Below are 19821 nucleotides of genomic sequence, written 5' to 3'. Positions count from 1 at the left end.
CTACCGCTGTGACTTCCCTTCCAACAGTATCCAAAGCTTTGAGGGAGATGGCCACAGGGGTTTTCTGCACTGGCTGTTTAGCCCCTTTCACCCTCCTGACTGTCATCCAGTTCCCTGTGTCCTGCACCTTGGGTGTAGCAATCTCTCTATATATCCACAAGACCATAAGACATACAAGCGGAAGTAGGCCATTTGGCCCATCGAGTCTGCTCCACCGTTCAATCATGGGCTGATTCAATTCTTCCAGTCATCCCCATTCCCCTGCTTTCACCCCATACCCTTCGATGCTCTGGCTAACCAAGAACCTATCTATCTCTGCCTTAAATGCACCCAATGACTTGGTCTCCACAGCTGCTCGTGACCACAAATACCACAGATTTACCACCCTCTGACTAAAGTAATTTCTCCACATCTCCGTTCTAAATGGACGTCCTTCAATCTTGAAGTTGTGCCCTCTTGTCCTAGAATCCCCTACCATGGGAAATAACTTCACCATCTGTTCAGCCCTTTTAACATTCAGAATGTTTCTATGAGATCCCCCCCCCCCCCCATTCTCCTGATCTCCAAGGAATACAGCCCAAGAGCTGCCAGACATTCCTCATATGGTAACCCTTTCATTCCTGGAATCATTCTTGTGAATCTTCTCTGAGCCCTCTCCAATGTCCGTATATCCTTTCTAAAATAAGGAGCCCAAAACTGCTCATAATACTCCAAATGTGGTCTCACGAGTGCCTTATAGAGCCTCAACACCACATCCCTGCTCTTATATTCCATACCTCTAGAAATGAATGCCAACATTAAATCACCCCCTGAAGCTCATCCAGTTCCAGCTCTAATTCCTTAATGTGGACTGTTAGAAGCTGCAGCTTGACGCACTTACTCCAAGTGAAGTCATCAGGGACATTGGAGTTCTCCCTGCCTTCTCACATCCTGCAAGAGAAGCATTCAGTTATCCTGTTTGGTGTCTCTACTCATATCTGCCGCTCTAACTGTGTAATTCTAAAGAAGGAAACAATAAGTAAACTGAAGATAAATCTACCTTCAGTTCTTCACCTTCTCTCACTAAAGCCGCTCCTCGCTGAAGCCTCGAAGAGCTAAAGCCTGAAATTCCCAATCTAGCACGGTCCACTCCAACAAAGGCTGCTCTGCTTGACCCTGCCTTATTTTTATTTGGCCTTGTTTATGAATTCTGATCTCTGATTGGCCACTGTTCAAACCCAAAAACTTATGCAAAGCGCTGCCTTATAATGGAAAGGAGTAAACAGTCAACATTTCAGGCCGAGATCCTTCTTCAGGACTGGAAAGGAAGGGGAGAAGTCAGAGTAAGAAAGTTAGGGGAGGAGAGGTAGAAAGATAAGGTGGCAGGTGATAGGTGAAACTGGGAGGGGGGAACAGGTGAAATAAAGACCTGGGAAGTTGGTCAAAGAGATAAAGGGCTGGAGGAGAGGGAATCTGATAAGAGAGTATAGAAGACCATGGAAGAAAGGGAAGGGGGAAGAGCACCAGAGGAAGGTGATGGTTAGGTAAAGAGATAAGGTGAGAAAGGGAAACAGGAATGGAAATGGTGAAGGAGAGGAGGGGGATCAGTTTCGGAAGTTTGAGAAATTGATGTTCATGCCATCAGGTTGGAGGAATATAATGTGGAGGAATACCTAGATGGAATATAATGTGTTGCTCCTCCAACCTGAGTGTGGCCTTATTGCAGCTGTAGAGGGGGTCATGGACTGACATGTTGGAATGGAAATGGGAAGTAGAATTGAAATGGCTGGCCACAGGGAGATCCTGCTTTTCTGGTGGACAGAGCATAGGTGTTCAGCGAAGCGGACTACCAATCTAAGTCGGGCCACACTGGGAGCACCAGATACAGTTGATGATCACAATAGACTTACAGGTGAAGTGTCAACTCACCTGTTGCGGCCTGTTTGCGGCCCTGAATAGTAGTGAGGAAGGAAGTGTAGGGACAAGTGTGGCACTTGTTCCTCTTGTAAGGATAAGTACCAGGAGGAAGATCAGTGGGGAGGGATGACTGGACAGGGGAGTCGCTTTGGGAGCAATCCCTATGGGAAGTGTAAAGTTGGTGGGATGGAAAGATGTGCTTGGTGGTGGGACCCTGTTCCACCATCTCAACCAGAGTCCCACCAATAAGCTATATTTTAAGATTAAAGTTATGACAGGAGCAGCTGGCAGATTTCATGGCCTTTATTGTTGAAGACATTTCAGATATTGGTCTTTGAGGTTGAACAAGAGATTTACTCATTTACCTGATGACCATTTGTGGATATCACTTAGAGTTGAGTGTGTTTCTTTCACCCTTCCTCCTCCATCTCCTTGGAATCTGGTGAATTTGGCTTGCTCTGCTGTCTCAGTCCTGCTCATTTTTTTTCATCAGATCATCTCCATCGAAACAGCAGCCTATTTCAGTGCTTTTTTTAAAACAATTAAGTCAAGTCTACATCCAGTAAGTTGTCTACAATTTCAGTGAAGCATAGGTGACCTCCAAATACATGCACCATTGCAATAGCAGCCTGAAGAAATAAACAAGCTATTAATCTGTAAGTAATCAAACATGCCTTTGAAGATGTTGATGTAGACAATGTGACCTTCAAAACTTTGATGGCCTGCTCAGCCATCAAAGGTTAAGACTAGGTAGGCCAGAATATACCATTTGAAAAGAGTCGATATTGTGTCAAATTGACTTTGCATACTGACAGCATTTTCTTCCTGTTCTGGAGACTGCAAACAATCATTAAATGCATGAGTGCAAATTCCTTTATCACTTCCCTCCAAAATGCACCTGCACATCTTGGATATCAGTTTTCACAAAAAAAAGACCAATTATGCCTTAAATAATGGAGCAATGAAGTCCAATTTGCCCTCCCCATCTGATGGTTTTTAGTTTTCTTTTTTTGCTATTTATTAAAATGGCAATTAAGGAAGGTTACATTAAGGAAGATAGGAAATCTGGTCAAATATTTTGAAGGATACCATTAAATGCTGGCTTAACCTTTTTTTAAATCGTTGATAATCCTGATAAATACTTTATAAAATTATAAGAGGTAAATATAGAATATTTTCCCCCGGGGAATAAATATCAAATATGAAAGGGAATTTGAAAGGGGGTAAGTTTACAGCCGATGTGGCAGGCAGATTTTTTGCTCAAAATGATAGATGCCTGAGCAGTGATGGCGACACAATAGTGAATTGATTAACTTGTTTATTTATTATTATTAAATTTATTATTAGTAGTGTTTTTTCTCTGCTAGATTATGTATTGCATTGAACTGTTGCTGCTAAGTTAACAAATTTCACGGCACATGACAGTAATAATAAACCTGATTCTAATTCTAATTCTGAAAATTGGAGGCATTCAGAGACCTATGAATATGCAGTGAATGGGCAGTACAGATCACAGACAGACAGACAGACATACTTTATTGATCCCGAGGGAAATTGGGTTTCGTTACAGCCGCACCAACCAAGAATAGTGAAGAAATACAACAATATAAAACCATAAATAATTAAATAGTAATAAGTTAATCGTGCCAAGTGGAAATAAGTCCAGGACCAGCCTGTTGGCTCAGGGTGTCTGACACTCCAAGGGAGGAGTTGTAAAGTTTGATGGCCACAGGCAGGAATGACTTCCTATGACGCTCACTGTGACGTTCACGTGTGGGCAGATGGAATTAGTTTATTTTGGTATCACGGTTGACACAGGTACTACAGGTCAACGGGCCTGTAACTGCACTATACTGTTCAATGAATATTCATGTAAGAATGAACAAGGGGAATCTTTTGTAAATAAGTAGTGAAATTCATTAAAAGCCATAAAATGGTATATGCAAGCTAATAATATTATCTTCTGTAGCGATGTACTACATACAGAGCTAGAAACAATGACACGCAGTTGGTAAGTCGTTTCGAGACTAGTTTATTCAAACTTCGCGGCGCTGGCTTTTAATCCCTAGTTCCCGCCCTCTCCGGGCGGAAATGACATCAAAGGAGCATTACCAAAGTCTCTCCCCGCACGCGGGCTATTAGTGAGCCGGTTTGCCTGCGCAGAAAGTGGGTCACCACATAACCCCCAACCCCAGAACCGGTGCTACACCCCCCAATGTCCACAGTCTGGATCAGACTCTGTTTGGGAGGTCTGCCTCTGCGCCGTGGTGCCTGAACCTCGACCGGCTGCGCCAAGTCCACATGGGCTGGTTTGAGTCAGTCCACCGTGAAAACCTCCTCTCTCTCCCCCCTAATGTCCAGAACGTACGTGGACCCGTTGTTGTTGATCACCTTGAACGGCCCTTCAGATGGCCACTGTAGCCGTGCCTGGTGTACGCCCCTTTGTACAAACACAAACTTACAGTTGTGTAGGTCTTTGGGTACGTAGGTCGGGGTCTGTCCGTGCTGTGAAGTCGGTATGGGGGCCAGATTGCTGAGCCTTTCACGTAGTCTGCCCAGGACTGCTGCAGGTTCTTCCTCTTGCCCCCTTGGGGCTGATATGAACTCTCCCGGGACGACCCGGGGTGCGCCGTACACCAACTCGGCCGACGAGGTGTGCAGATCCTCTTTGGGCACTGGGCGAATTCCAAGCAGGACCCAGGGAAGCTTGTCCACCCAGTTAGGTCCTCTCAGGCGGGCCATGAGAGCCGACTTCAAGTGACGGTGGAAGCATTCCACTAGTCCATTTGACTGTGGGTGGTAGGCAGTTGTGTGGTGTAGCTGCGTTACCAACAGGTTGGCCACAGCCAACCACAGGCTGGAGGTAAACTGGGCGCCTCTGTCGGAGGTAATGTGGGCCGGTACCCCGAAGCATGCTACCCAGGTTGCGATCAGCGCTCGGGCGCAGGAATCAGCAGATGTGTCGGTGAGCGGGACCGCCTCTGGCCACCTCATGAACCAGTCTACCATAGTTAGGAGGAACCGCGCTCCTTGGGACACTGGTATGGGGCCCACGATATCCACATGAATGTGGTTGAACCTCCGGCGGGTGGGTTCGAACTGCTGCGGCGGGGCTTTAGTGTGCCGCTGTACCTTGGCTGTTTGGCACTGCGTGCACGTTCTGGCCCATTCACTGATCTGTTTGCGAAGTCCGTGCCACGTGAACTTGCTGGAGACCAGCCGGACAGTTGTCCTGATAGATGGGTGCGCCAAACCGTGTATGGAGTTGAAAACTCGCCGCCGCCAGGCTGCCAGGACGATGGGGCGAGGTTGGCCGGTAGCCACATCGCATAGGAGGGTCCTCTCACCTGGGCCTACGAGGAAGTCCTGCAGCTGCAAACCCGAGACTGCGGTCCTGTAGCTGGACATCTCGTCGTCTGCCTGCTGCGCCTCCGCCAGTGCTGCATAGTCCACCCCCAGGGACAGGGCCTGGACAGCTGGTCTGGAGAGTGCGTCCGCCACGACGTTGTCCTTTCCTGAGACATGCTGGATGTCCGTCGTGTACTCGGAGATGTAGGACAGATGTCGCTGCTGGCAAGCCGACCAGGGATCGGACACCTTCCTAAATGCGAAGGTCAACGGTTTGTGGTCCGTGAACATGGTGAACGTCCTGCCTTCTAAGAAGTACCTGAAATGCCGGATTGCCAGATATAGTGCCAACAGCTCCCGGTCGAAGGCACTGTACTTGAATTCGGGTGGTTGTAGGTGCTTGCTGAAGAATGCCAGGGGTTGCCAGCGCCCCTCGATGAGTTGCTCCAGCACCCCACCGACTGCTGTGTTGGATGCGTCCACCGTAAGGGTGGTTGGAATGTCTGTTCTGGGGTGCACCAGCACCGTGGCATCCGCCAAGGCTTCCTTGGCTTTAACGAAAGCGGCAACGGCCTCCTCGTCCCAAGTAATGTCCTTGCCTTTACTCGACATCAGGGTATACAAAGGGTGCATGATACGGGCTGCTGAGGGGAGGAAACGGTGGTAGAAGTTCACCATACCAACAAACTCCTGCAGGCCTTTGACTGTGTTGGGCCCAGCAAAGTGGCGGATCATGTCTACCTTGGCGGGCAGAGGTGTTGCCCTGTCTTTGGTAATCCTGTGGCCCAGGAAGTCAATGGTGTCGAGACTGAACTGGCATTTGGCCGGGTTGATCGTGAGGCTGAAATCACTCAGGCGGGATTAGAGCTGGCGGAGGTGGGACAGATGCTCCTCACGACTACTGCTGGCTATGAGGATGTCGTCCAAATAGATGAACGCAAAGGCCAGGTCGTGTCCCACCGCATCCATTAGCCGCTGGAACATCTGTGTGGCATTCTTCAGGCCGAATGGCATTCGGAGGAATTCGAACAGTCCGAACAGGGTGATGAGTGCTGTTTTGGGGATGTCTTCAGGGTGTACTGGGATATGATGGTATCCCCGGACAAGGTCTACTTTGGAAATGATTCTTGCCCTGTGCAGGTTTGCTGCAAAGTCCTGTATGTGCGGCACGGGGTACCGGTCTGGAGTTGTAGTGTCATTCAGTCTGCGGTAGTCGCCACCTGGGCTCCAACCCCCAGCTGCTTTGGGCACCATGTGCAGGGGGGAAGCCCATGGGCTGTCGGACCTCTGTACAATCCCCAATTCCTCCATCCTCTTCAACTCCTCCTTTGCCAGGCGGAGCTTTTCCAGGGGGAGCCTTCGTGCGCGGGCGTGGAGGGGTGGTCCCTGGGTCGGAATGTGGTGCTGTACCCCGTGTCTGGGCATGGCTGCTGTGAACTGCGGTGCCAGAATCGATGGAAAGTCTGCCAGGATTCTGGTGAATTCATTGTCCGACAGCGTGATGGAGTCCAGGTGTGGGGCCGGCAACTTGGCTTCACCCAGGGAGAACGTCTGGAAAGTCTCGGCATGTACCAGTCTTTTAACTTGCAAGTCAACCTGCAGGTTGTGAGCTCGCAAGAAGTCTGCCCCCAGGAGTGGTTGGGCCACGGCGGCCAGTGTGAAGTTCCACGTGAACTGGCTGGCGCCGAACTGCAGCTGCACTGTGCAGGTGCCGTAGGTCCGTATCGTGCTGCCGTTTGTGGCCCTCAGGGTGGGTCCTGGCTTCCTGTTGCGGGTGTCGTACCCTGTCGGGGGCAAGACGCTGATCTCCGCTCCGGTGACGACCAAGAAGTGGCGTCCCGACCGTTTGTCCCAGGCATACAAGAGGCTGTCCTGGTGGCCAGCCGCCATATTCATTAGCAGCAGCTGGCCCTTGCAGGGTGGGGTTCTGTGCCCCACCACTGGTGGTAGAAACACCACTGTTCACTGGCCTCCTCACTCCTGCCTCTGTGTTGTGTGTGCCCCGCTGCTGGGCCTGGTCTGGTCCGCTGTTGGGCACGTGGCCTGGTAATCTGACGGATGGACGCCACGCTCTCCCTCTTGGCTTTCCACAGCACGTCTGCCCGGGCCACCACCTTCTGGGGGTCGCTGAAATCTGCGTCAGCCAGCAGCAGATGTATGTCCTCAGGCAGTTGCACCAGGATCGCTTGCTCAAACATGAGGCAGGGCTTGTGTCCGTCAACCAGGGACAGCATCTTGTTCATCAATGCTGACGGCAGTCTGTCTCCCAAACCATCCAGGTGAAGCAGGCGGGCACCCCGCTCACACCATGAGAGGCCAAAGGTCCCAATGAGCAGCGCTTTGAATGCTTCATATTTGCCTTCTTCCGGGGATGACTTTTTGAAATCCGCAACCTGGGCGTCTGTCTCCTGGGGTCAAGGGAGCTCACCACGTAATAGTAACGCGTGGAATCAGAAGATATCTGCCGAATCTGGAACTGGGCTTCTGCTTGGCTAAACCACCCATGTGGTCACAACGTCCAGAAAGTCAGCAGTTTTATCAAAATTGCGTGAACAGATGAAGAGTCGGTCATCTTTGGTCCAAATCCCATTTGGACCGTCGGGGTCACCAATGTAGCGATGTACTACATACAGAGCTAGAAACAACGACGCGCAGTCGGTAAGTCGTTTCAAGACTAGTTTATTCAAACTTTGCGGCACTGGCTTTTAATCCCTAGTTCCCACCCTCTCCAGGCGGAAATGGTGTCAGAGGTGCATTACCAAAGTCTCTCCCCGCATGCGGGCTATTTGTGAGCTGGTTCGCCTGCGCAGAAAGTGGGTCGCCACACTTCAATCTTTTTACAAAACATTCACAACAAAACCATGCACAAGGCACTGCAGTGTAGTGGTTAGCACGACACGCTAATCGGGCCAAAAGGAACAATTCAGCACTGTACGTCAATAAATAAAAAATAACCAATGAAAACAAATGAATTTTTCATGTATTGATGTAATATAAACTTAATTACAAAAATTAGCTTGTTGGTTAGTCCAAATTCCACCATCTATAGTTTCTTGGGTCATCAATGGGACAGAATGATAGACATGACATGACAAATTTTCTCACAGCTGAGGGAGATTAATGTCATGGAGAGCTCTGACACAAAAAAAAATCAGGTAAAGGTATGCAAGGTGAAGAAAGATAACTGGAAACATGCATGGTTAAAGTCAACTAAGTCAAGTTTATTGTTATTTAACTATATACATGTTTATAACATATATAACCATTTAATGTATATAGAAATGAGATGTTTCTTTGAACCAGAATGTAAAGCACAGTAGTATACATAACATACATAGCAGACAATAACTTATGAAGGTAAGAATAAAATCTACAGTTAAATCACACATAAATAACTAACTAAGGTACATTAATATTAAGTATTGTAAGGTGCAGAACAGATTAACCAGTGACACTTCGAATGGTGATGGTGGTGGACTTTAGGAGATCTAGGCCTCATATGGAGCCAGTGATCATTAATGGAGAATTTGTGGAGCAGGTTAAGACCTACAAGTATCTAACAAGTAACTGGGAGTACAGTTAGACGAGAAGCTAGACTGGACTGCCAACACAGATGCCTTGTGCAGGAAGGCACAGAGTCGACTGTACTTCCTTAGAAGGTTGGCGTCATTCAATGTTTGTAGTGAGATGCTGAAGATGTTCTATAGGTCAGTTGTGGAGAGCGCCCTCTTCTTTGTGGTGGCGTGTTGGGGAGGCAGCATTAAGAAGAGGGACGCCTCACGTCTTAATAAGCTGGTAAGGAAGGCGGGCTCTGTCGTGGGCAAAGTACTGGAGAGTATAACATCGGTAGCAGAGCGAAGGGCGCTGAGTAGGCTACGGTCAATTATGGAAAACCCTGAACATCCTCTACATAGCACCATCCAGAGACAGAGAAGCAGTTTCAGCGACAGGTTGCTATCGATGCAATGCTCCTCAGACAGGATGAAGAGATCAATACTCCCCAATGCCATTTGGCTTTACAATTCAACCGCCAGGAGTAAGATATGTTAAAGTGCCGGGGTTAGGACTCAATGTATTTAAGTAAACTACTTAAGAACTTTTTAAAAGCTATTATTAATGCTTTTTGAGAGGGTGATTTTAGATGCATATCATATTTTTACTGAGTTAAGTATTGTATGTAATTAGTTTTGCTACAATAAGTGTATGGGACATTGGAAAAAATGTTGAATTTCCCCATGGGGATGAATAAAGTATCTATCTATCTATCTATCTATCTATCTATGATGCGGCTGACTGTTCAGAAGGTTAATGACCTGAGGGAAGGAGCTGTTTCCCATATTAACCATTCTTGTTTTTATGATGTGTTTGTAGTTTCCTGCCTGATGGTAGAAATTCAAAGAGGATGCTGGATGGATGGGTGGGATCCTTAATACTAAGGGCCTTGATAGTACTCCCTGATAAATGTCCTCGATGGAAAGTAGGGAGAGTACAATGATCCTCTCAGCTGTTGCACAGTCCTTTGTAGGGACTTCTGGTCCAATGCTTGACTGCTCCCATACCAGATGGAGATGCAACTTGTCAGGATGCTCTCAATGGTGCTCATGTAAAACACAGTTAAGATGGGGGTGGGGGGAATCTTGCTTGACTAAATCTTCATAGGAAGTAGAGGTGCTGCTGTACCTTTTTATTCAGGGAGGTGATATTAAAGGACCAGGAGAGGTCACCTGTGACATAAACTCCAAGGAACTTGGTGCACTTAACTACCTCTACAGGGGAGCCATGTATTCGCAGAGGTGGTTCGTCTGCACCTTCCTGAAGTCCACAATGATTTCTTTTGTCTTCTCCTCATAAAGGCTTAAGTTGTTCTTCTCATGCCAATCTACCAGTTGCTCCACTTCCTCTCTACATTCTGTCTCATCATGATTCTTGATGAGGCCGACCACTGTTGTGCCATCTGCAATCTTGATGACATGGTTTGAGCTGGATCCTGTGACACAGTCATGCGTCAGCAGTGTGAACAGCAGTGGGCTGAACACACAGCCTTGGGGGTCGCCAGTGCTCAGTGTAACGTGACAAGAGATGTTGCTGCTCACACGGACTGACTGTGGCCCTGCTGTTGAGAAGTCCAGCAGGGGGAGGTGTTGAGACCCAGCAAGGACTGTTTCCCCTCCAGTTTCTGGGATGTGAACTGAAGTCTATAAAGTGCAGTCTGACATATGAGACCATATTTTCCATGTGGGACAGGACAGAGTGAAGGGCAGAGGTATTGCATCATCAGTGGATCGATTTGAGCAATAAGGGAACTGGAAAGAGTCCAATGTGGCTGTGAGAAAGGCATTAATGTTCTCCATGACTAGGTGTTCAAAGCCTTTCTTAATGATTGATATTAATGCCCATGGATAATAATCATTTAGACAGGTTACCTTTGCCTCCTTTGGCACTGGAATAATGATTCCCACCTTGAAAACTAAGGGGGCAATGGATTGTTCCAGAGAGATGTTGAATCTATCCTTCAGCACCTCTGTCAGCCGGGCTGCGCAGACTTTCAGAACTCAAACTGTTATATTATCGGGCCCCACAGCTTTGTGTGGGTTAACTGTGGCCATGGTCTTCCTCACCTCAGCTTCAGCCAGATGGAGGGGAAGGGGTGCCTTCCTCACCAGCACTTTGTTCTGCACATGAAACCGAGTGTGGAAGACATTCAGCCTGTCAGCGAGAGAAGCATTCTGGTCACTGATGTGCAGAGTAATCTTGTAGTCTGTAATGCTCAGAATTCCCTGCCACATGCGCCTCATGTCTCTGGTATTGCAGAAGAGACTGTAAATTTCTGAAAGTGCTCCCATTTCACCATCCTGATGGAATGGGAAAGCACAGTTCTTGCTTCCTTGAGAGCTGTCTTTGCTTAGAAGGTTAAATATTGAAGAACTATTTTCTGTCTTTCTCTGGGGAGCATAGTGATTCCCATTGCGGATCTTGAGAGTAATTTTAATTGATGAGTTACTGTATTAATATTAGGGATTAGGCATCAGAATATTTCCTCAGGGGATGAAACAAGTGAAGCAGACAGGGTTGATGTTTCCAAACAAACTCTGCATAAAGAATGATAGTGTTCAGCCAAATAACTTTGTCCATGGTCTCTATGCAAATAAAGTGACATTTACATTTAAGTTGTGAAATTGAAGCCAGTTCTGCATCATTAAAGAAACTTTGAAACTTTTGATATGATATAAGGTGACTACCCCTTTAATGGTCTGAATAGGCTGATGAAGTGGGAACTCTGAGTCCACCATTCACCCTGAAACCATGAAGAGTGGAGTTAAAATATCAATTAATAGAGTGGTTAAAGGGCATGATGGTTTTAAGTATGAAGGATGTCTAGTATGTAGTCAAAACAGTGAGACAATATTACTTTCAGCTTAATTTGCTATTCATAGCCTGCTGAGGAACAGATACATTATTATTAAAACTCCATTGGACTTAAAGGACTCTGTTAAACTTGGAGTACATGATGGCTTTTGCTTACTGTCCAGAATATTTCACTGAGCCAATTAGTGCTGAATCTGGGGCAGTTTCTCTTCTGCAGACGAACGTCCACTGGGAACTGAATGGAGACCATCACACTGATTTCATTTATGACTTTCATCCCATCTGTCTGTGTTGTATTCAAACTACTGTCCCAGAGGTAAAAGGACAGTTCCTAATGGCATATTTAACTAATCATTTTTCTAATTACATTTCTGAAAAGGTTAATCAATGCTGTCTGCTGAATGTCTATTTAAACAGCACAATTGTACTATTCAGTTTCCAGGAGGCTGGTACCAATAAACTAGTTCCTAGAATATATACTGCTAATTGCTTTTCTTTATCCTAGCAGAGGATTAACATTGCATTCCAGAAGGCCAAATGTACTGAGATAACGGAGCCAGATTTATTAGTGTAATATTGACATCACTTTATGAATGCTAGACTTAAAAAATATAAGTTAAAACAATTTTAAGATAAAATCAGAACCATAACACAAGCCAAATCTGTCACACGTTGTGATTCAATGTTAATAGCTCTGCTGTAATATATTTTGTTACGGTACATAAAAAATTTCTGACTGGAGGAGCGGAAAACAGAAGAGGCCCTTCAGGAGTATAGAAAATGTATGGAAGGCATAAAAAAAGAAATTAACAGGGCAAAGAAGGGACACAAAATATCACTGGCAGGCAAGATTAAAGGAAATCCCAAAGCATTAGAAGTACGTTAAGGGCAAGAGGATAACCGGAGAATGTGGCCCATTAGGGATCAAAATGAATAGAGTGAGGACAAAGAAGAGATCTTAAATGAGCATTTTTTATCTGTACTCACTAAGGAGAAAGGACATTGTAGTATGTGAATCTAGAGAAGAGAATGATGAAATTCAAGGACCTTTTAGCATTAAAAAAAGAAGAGGTATTAAATGCCTTAGTGAGCCTGAAGGTGAATAAATCTCTAGATCTGATCCAGGCTGCTATGAGAGGTAAGGAAGCAGATTGCTGGGACCCCAAACAGATTTTTTAATCTTTGGCCACAGATGTAATTATGCAAGATGACTGGAGGACTGCAGTGTTCACTCCAGAGCGGCAGCAGGGGTAAGTCAACAAACTACATGCCAGTGTGTCTAATGACAGTGATTCACAAGTAATTCATCTACGCTTGGAATTGGATGGATTAATCAAAGATAGTCAGCATACTTTTGTTGGAGGGAGGTTCCGTCTGACCAATTTGATTGAAGTTTTCAAAGATACATCAACAAAAAAATCGGAGCAGTGTGATTGATCAACATGGACTTCATTAAGACCTTTGTCAATGTCCCACATAAGAAACTGGCCCTAAAGGTTACAGTCCATGGCAAACTGGATCCAAACCAGGCTTGATATAGGAGGCAGAAGGTGATAGAAGTATTTATGTCTATAAGCATGCAATCTTTAGTGTAACCCAGGGTTCAGTGCAGGCATTCTCGGTGTTTACTGTAATACACTCTGACCCAACACAGGTGCCCTTTAGGGCTGTGTCCTAAACCCCCTCCTTTACTCTCTGCATTCCCATGACTGTGTCGCCGCCCACAGCTCCCAAACTGCTAATTAAATTTGCTGACAACACTACACTGATTGGCCTAATCTCAAATAATAATGAGGCAGCCTTCAGGGAAGAAGTCATCACACTGACACAGTGGTGACAAGAAAACAACCTCTCCCTAAATATCGCAAAAACAAAGGAGCTGGTTGTGGACTACAAGAGGAATGGAGACAGGTTAAGCCTTATTGACATCAATGGATCTGGGGTTGAGGGGGTGAACAGCTTTAAGTTCCTTAGCATACACATCACTGAGGATCTCACATGGTCTGTACATACCAGCTGTGTGGTGAAAAAAGCACAACAACGCCTCTTTCACCTCAGACATTTGAAGAAGTTTGGTATGGGTCCCTCAGTCTGAAGAAATTTCTACAGGGACACAATTGAGAGCATCCTGACTGGCTGCATCACTATCTCCCCTCAACCACAGGACTCTGCAGAGAGTGGTGCAGGCAGTACAGTGCATCTGTAGATGTGAACTTCCCACTATTCAGGACATTTACAAAGACAGGTGTGTATAGAGGGCCCGAAGGATCATTGGGGACCCGACTCCACCCCAACCACAATCTGTTCCAGCTGTTACCATCCGGGAAATGGTACCACAGCATAAAAGCCAGGACCAACAAGCTCCGGGACATCTTCTTCAACCAGGCTATCAGACTGAATAATTCATGCTGATACAGTTGTATTTCTATTGTAACCCTAGGTTCAGCTAGCGGCATAATCTAGGGGAAGACAGCCACCGGCCCAGCCAAACTTAAGAAATCTTGTTTGTGTGGATGCTGCGTGATGTGTTCCCGTGTTACAAATCAGTACCACGAAATAACAAACAGTACACCATATGTAATTAAACGATTGAGCTGTATAATTCTTAATTTGATTATATTGTTAGTAAAGAAATAAAAAAGGAAAAGGACCCATTCTCATGAAGCAGTCTAATGCGCAACGTTGGAGCTCACAGTTCTGTCCATTCATTCCCTGTTGACCTTCTCCAAGCGTCACCGACCCTCGGACCCTTGCTCCAAGTCCACTCCGCCTACCAACGCTCTCCATTCATGTCTTCTCTCTTCATCTCTCACCGACAAAAAGACTGTGAACCCCTTCTCTCAGACGCACAAGAAAGAAACAACATGCCTCTCATGTTATTTGGCACACATTCCAAAGCCCCCGTTATCTCTAGTCATTACCCAAACATTGCTACTACAGAGAAACCATTTCATTAGCAGTGAAGCAATACAGAGAGGCCTTTATATTAGCGGTGAAACCTCACAGTGTGTTACACTATGTTATATTGACTGTCCTGCTGTATATATTAAGTTACTATCAATTGCATATTTCATATTTGGACGGAGATGCAACGTAAAGATTTTCACTCCTCATGTATATGAGATGTAAGAAATAAAGTCAATTCAATTTAATACAATATGAATGCAGAGGGTATGATTAGTAACACACACAAAATGCTGGAGGAAATCAGCAGGCCAGGCAGATTCTATGGAAATAAATAGTCAATATTTCAGGCTGAGACCCTTCTTCAGGACTGGGAAGGAAGGGGAAGAATAAAAAGGTGGGGGGAGGGGAAGAAGATAGCTAGAGGGTGATAAGCCAGGTGGATGGGAAAGTTAGAGGGCTGAAGAAGGAATCTGGTAGGAGAGAAGAGTAGAACATGGGAGAAAAGGAAGAAGGAAAGACACCAAGGAAGCCTGTCCAGTTCTTTATACCATTCGTAATAAAGTAGACAGTGAGGTAGATCGCAAAGAGGCTGAAGTAATTCTTTCCAAGTCTGAGTGGAATTCATGGGCAACACCAGTGTCCCAGTAACTAAGAAGGATGGGCCTGTCTGGACCTATGCTTACTTTAAGGTTGCCATTAACCCAGTACTGAATGTAGATCAATACCAGGATAGATGATATCTTTGCAAAACATTTTTGAGAAAGATAATACAGCAACAAAAAAAGCAAAGTGGACTTAGCTGAGGCTGATCTACAGATGGAGATGGAAGAAGAGTCCAAAGTATTTCTCACCATAAACATTCAGAAAGGGCTTTGTCACTATAGTAGGCTTATTTTTTGGTGTAGCATTTGGACCTGCATTTTGGCAGAAAGCTATGGACCTGTTGCTACAAAGCTGTTCAGACGACCAGTGTTACCTGGATGACATCATGTAATGATGACAAGGAACATATCCAAAATCTCAAGACAGTGTTAAGAAGATTGGAAGATTATGGGCTCAGAGCATGATGCAATGAGTGGGAATTCTTTAAACCAAACATCACTTACTGTGGTCACGCCATTAACGCAGAAGATTACACCAGTATGCTGAAAAAATTTCAGTAGTGGCGGATGCCCTAAGGCAGTTGTCCCCAAGTTGGCCGCAAAGCATGTGCTACTGGGCCGCGAGGAAACGATATGAAACGATATGAGTCAGCTGCACCTTTCCTCATTCCCTGTCATGCCCACTGTTGAACTTGAACGCACGCGAGGTCATTTCGCATGCAAGGTCATTACCCACATGAGGTCATCAGTCGCCTAAATGCAGTGATACCCTAGCGCCAAGGGGCTCAGTCAGTCGGTCGCTCTCTCCGGACTGCGACCACCGCGGCTCCGGTACAGGGACCTCTGGCCCTTACCTTGTCCTTCAACTAGTGTGTTGCAATGATTTTATATGTTCATACGAGGAAAACATGCGCTGTGTGTTTAATATCCAAACGTTACTTAAAATATTATGATGCTCTTGACTTATAAGTGAGTTATAATTGACTTATCACTATATTCATGTGAGGAAAATATGCGCTGTGTGTTTAATATTAAATTTGTTAGGACACTCCTCTTGACGTATTCTCCCTATGACAGCAGAGACAATCCAAAGGAAAGCCGGAAAAGATCCTACACTGTCTTAGGTCTACATGACAACCCAAATTTGTCGGAACGTGTAGCAGAAAATCCATTTCCCTCATTTTTACAAGTGCAGGGTTGAATCTTCCCTTGATGGGGGTTGCCTTATGTGGGGTTGAGAGGTGTTGCACCATCCAAGCTGAGAGCTAAAGTGTTTGAAGGAGCTACTTGCTGGTTATCTAGGTATGGTCAAAATTAAAGCATTGGCTCAAAGCTTTGTCTGGTGGCCTGGGACCAATCAGCAGATTAGGCAGCTTGCCTTGCCCATGGGCTTTCCAGAAGCCAATACATGCAGAAGATGCCAAGAACAGTTCTTCACCACATTGCACTGGCAGAGGTTTCATGTGGATTTTGCTGGACCATTCCTGCGCACAAATTTCTTGGTAGTAGTGGATGCGGCTACAAAATGGCCAGAGGTGTTATCAATGACATCCACAACAGCCTCAATTACTGTAGGTGTTTTGAGAAGCCTCTTCTCATGAAGCAGTGTTCCAGAATACATAGTCAGAGACAATTGACCGCAGTTTGTTGTGGAACAGTTTCAGATATTCCTGAAAACGAATGGAATATGACATATTACATCTGCACCATAATACCCAGCTACAAATGGCTTGGCGGAAAGTTTTGTCCAGAATCCAAGGAATGCACTGCATGCAATGTCAGCAGAACACACTACATTGGTCAGAAGCTCACAAATTTCCTCTTTGCATATCGCAATGCAGCACAGTCCATAACCAACATTTCACTAGCTGTGTTGTTCCTGGGTCATCCCTTGCACTCAAGCTTGGATCTATTCAAACCAGTCTCAGAAGGAGTATGCAGGACTCACAGCTGAGGCAAATCGAGGGCTCCTCAAACAAGGTTTGATGTTTCACTGCCAGAGAAGCAGTCCTGGTAAGGGACTACAAAGGTGATCACAAGTCGATACTTGGTAAGATGAAGGACAGAACTAGACCTACACAGTGGAGATTGCGTGTGATGTCATCTGGAGATGACATGTCAATCAGCTGAGGAGAGCTGAGTCAATTGTTAAAGAAGAAAGGGGTCCAGAGCCATGAGAAACATTTTCTGCAGTCCCTGAGTCAACTCCTACAGCCACCATGGAGGAGGTTCCGGAACCTGAGATTGTTTCACAGCCAGAAATCTCACCTGCCAAAGAGAGTAGGAAATCCTCCACAGCCTTTAAGCCCGATTGGGACAATTTAAAATTTGCTATGCTCTAGATGTCTATATAGTGGTTGTATTATATAGCATACTATGTATTTATGTACAGTGCCAATAAAAAGTGTTCAACACCCATCCTCCCCTTGGAAGTTTCCATGTTTTATTGTTTTACAACATTAAATCACAGTGGACTTAATGTTTTTTTGACACTGATCAACAAAAAAAAGACTCTTTCACATCAAAGTGAAAACAAATCTCTACAAAGTGATCTAAATTAATTAAAACACAGGATGAATCAGACTCGGAATCAGGTTTATTATCACCGGCATGTGATGTGAAATTTGTTAACTTAGCAGCAGCAGTTCAATGCAATACATAATATAGTAGAGAAAAGAATTAATAATAGTAATAACAATAAATAAAATAATAATAATAAATATCAAGTAAATCAATTATGTATATTGAATAGATTTTAAAAAGTGCAAAAACAGAAATACTATATACTAAATAAAAGTGAGGTAGTGTCCAAAGCTTCAATGTCCATTTAGGAATTGGATGGCAGAGGGGAAGAAGCTGTTCCTGAATCACTGGGTGTGTGCCTTCAGTTTTCTGTACCTCGTACCTGACGGTAACAGAAAAGGGAATGTCCAAAGTGCTGGAGGTCCTTAATAATGGACGCTGCCTTTCTGAGACACCGCTCCCTGAAGATGTCCTGGATACTTTGTAGGCTAGTACCCAAGATGGAGCTGATTAGATTTACAAGCTTCTGCAGCTTCTTTTGGTCCTGTGCAGGAGCCCCTCCATACCAGACAGTGATGCAGCCTGTCAGAATGCTCTCCACAGTGCAACTATAGAAGTTTTTGAGTGTATTTATTGACATGTCAAATCACTTCAAACTCCTAATAAAGTGTAGCTGCTATCTTGCCTTCTTTATAACTACATCGATACGTTGGGACCAGGTTAGATCCTCAGAGATCTTGATACCCAAGAACTTGAAACTGCTCACTCTCTCCACTTCTGATCCCTCTATGAGGCTTGGAATGTGTTCCTTCATCTTACCCCTCCTGAAGTCCACAATTAGTTCTTCCATCTTACTGACGTTGAGTGCCAGGTTGTTGCTGCAGCACCATTCCACTAGTTGGCATATCTCCCGTACACCCTCTCGTCACCACCTGAGATTTTACCAACAATGGGTTGGATCGCCTGCAAATTCATAGATGGTATTTGAGCTATGCCTAGCCACACAGTAATGTGTATACAGAGAGTGGAACAGTGGGCTAAGCACACACCCCTGACGTGTGCCAGTGTTGATCGGCAGCAAGGAAAATATGTTATCACCAATCCACACAGACTGTGGTCTTCCAGTTAGGAAGTCAAGGATGCAATGACAGAGGGAGGTAATGAGGCCCAGGTTCTGCAACTTCTCAATCAGGATTGTGGGAATGATGGTATTAAATGCTGAGCTATATAGATGAACAGCATCCTGACATAGGTGTTTGTGTTGTCCAGGTGGTCTAAAGCCATGTGGAGAGCTATTGAGATTGTGATTGTGTCTGCCGTTGACCTATTGTGGTGATAGGAAAATTGCAATGGGTCCAGGTCCTTGCTGAGACAGGAGTTCAGTCTAGTCATGACCAACTTCTCAAAGCATTTCATCACTGTCGATGTGAGTACTCCCGGGCAATAGTCATTAAGGCTGCCCACATTATTCTTCTTAGGCACTGGTATAATTGTTGCCTTTTTGAAGCAAGTGGGAACTTCTGCCTGTAGCAGTGAGAAGTTGAAAATGTCCTTTAATACTCCTGCTAGTTGGTTGGCACAAGTTTTCAGAGCCTTACCAGGTACTCCATCGGGACCTTACGCCTTGCGAGGGTTCACTTTCTTTAAAGCCAGTCTAACATTGGCCTCTGAGACAGAGATCACAGCGTCATCAGGGATCTTCACAGCTGTAGTTGTGTTCTCCTTGAATACTTGATTGCATAAGTATTCATCCCCTTGAAGTCAGTATTTAGTAGATGCACCTTTGGCAGCAATTGCAGCCTTGAGTCTCTTTCTTGAGAAGAGCAGGCTCTGTCAGTAACCTGACTTTATGTGTCTTTTTTATAGGGCAGAGCTCCTCTACAGCCCTCAACTTCAATCTCATCTCATTGATTGGAAATGACTCCAAATAGCTTTTGCAGAAGACATTACCCCAGAGGTTCACATACTTTTTCCAACAAATCCATATAATATTGGATCATTTTTCTCAATAAATAAATGAACAAGTATAATTTTTGTGTTATTTATTTAATTGGGTTCTCTTGATCTAGTTTTAGAATATACATGAATATCTGATCTCATCTTAGGTCATATTTATGCAGAAATAGAGAAAATTCTACAGGATTCACAAACTTCCTAGCACTGCTGTATATTGGTATGC

At 45.2% G+C, this 19821-nt stretch overlaps 1 protein-coding gene across 1 annotated transcript in view; it reads left to right on the top strand.

Annotated features, from left to right (window-relative positions):
* Window positions 1–19821, top strand: part of nkain2 (sodium/potassium transporting ATPase interacting 2) — a 575123-nt gene that overhangs the window by 189035 nt on the left and 366267 nt on the right. The gene's annotated exons all lie outside the window — the stretch shown is intronic.

This window comes from Hemitrygon akajei, chromosome 9, assembly GCF_048418815.1.
Source record: "Hemitrygon akajei chromosome 9, sHemAka1.3, whole genome shotgun sequence".
In the NCBI taxonomy this organism is placed as follows: domain Eukaryota; kingdom Metazoa; phylum Chordata; class Chondrichthyes; order Myliobatiformes; family Dasyatidae; genus Hemitrygon; species Hemitrygon akajei.
This window is presented reverse-complemented; position numbering and strand designations above follow the sequence as displayed.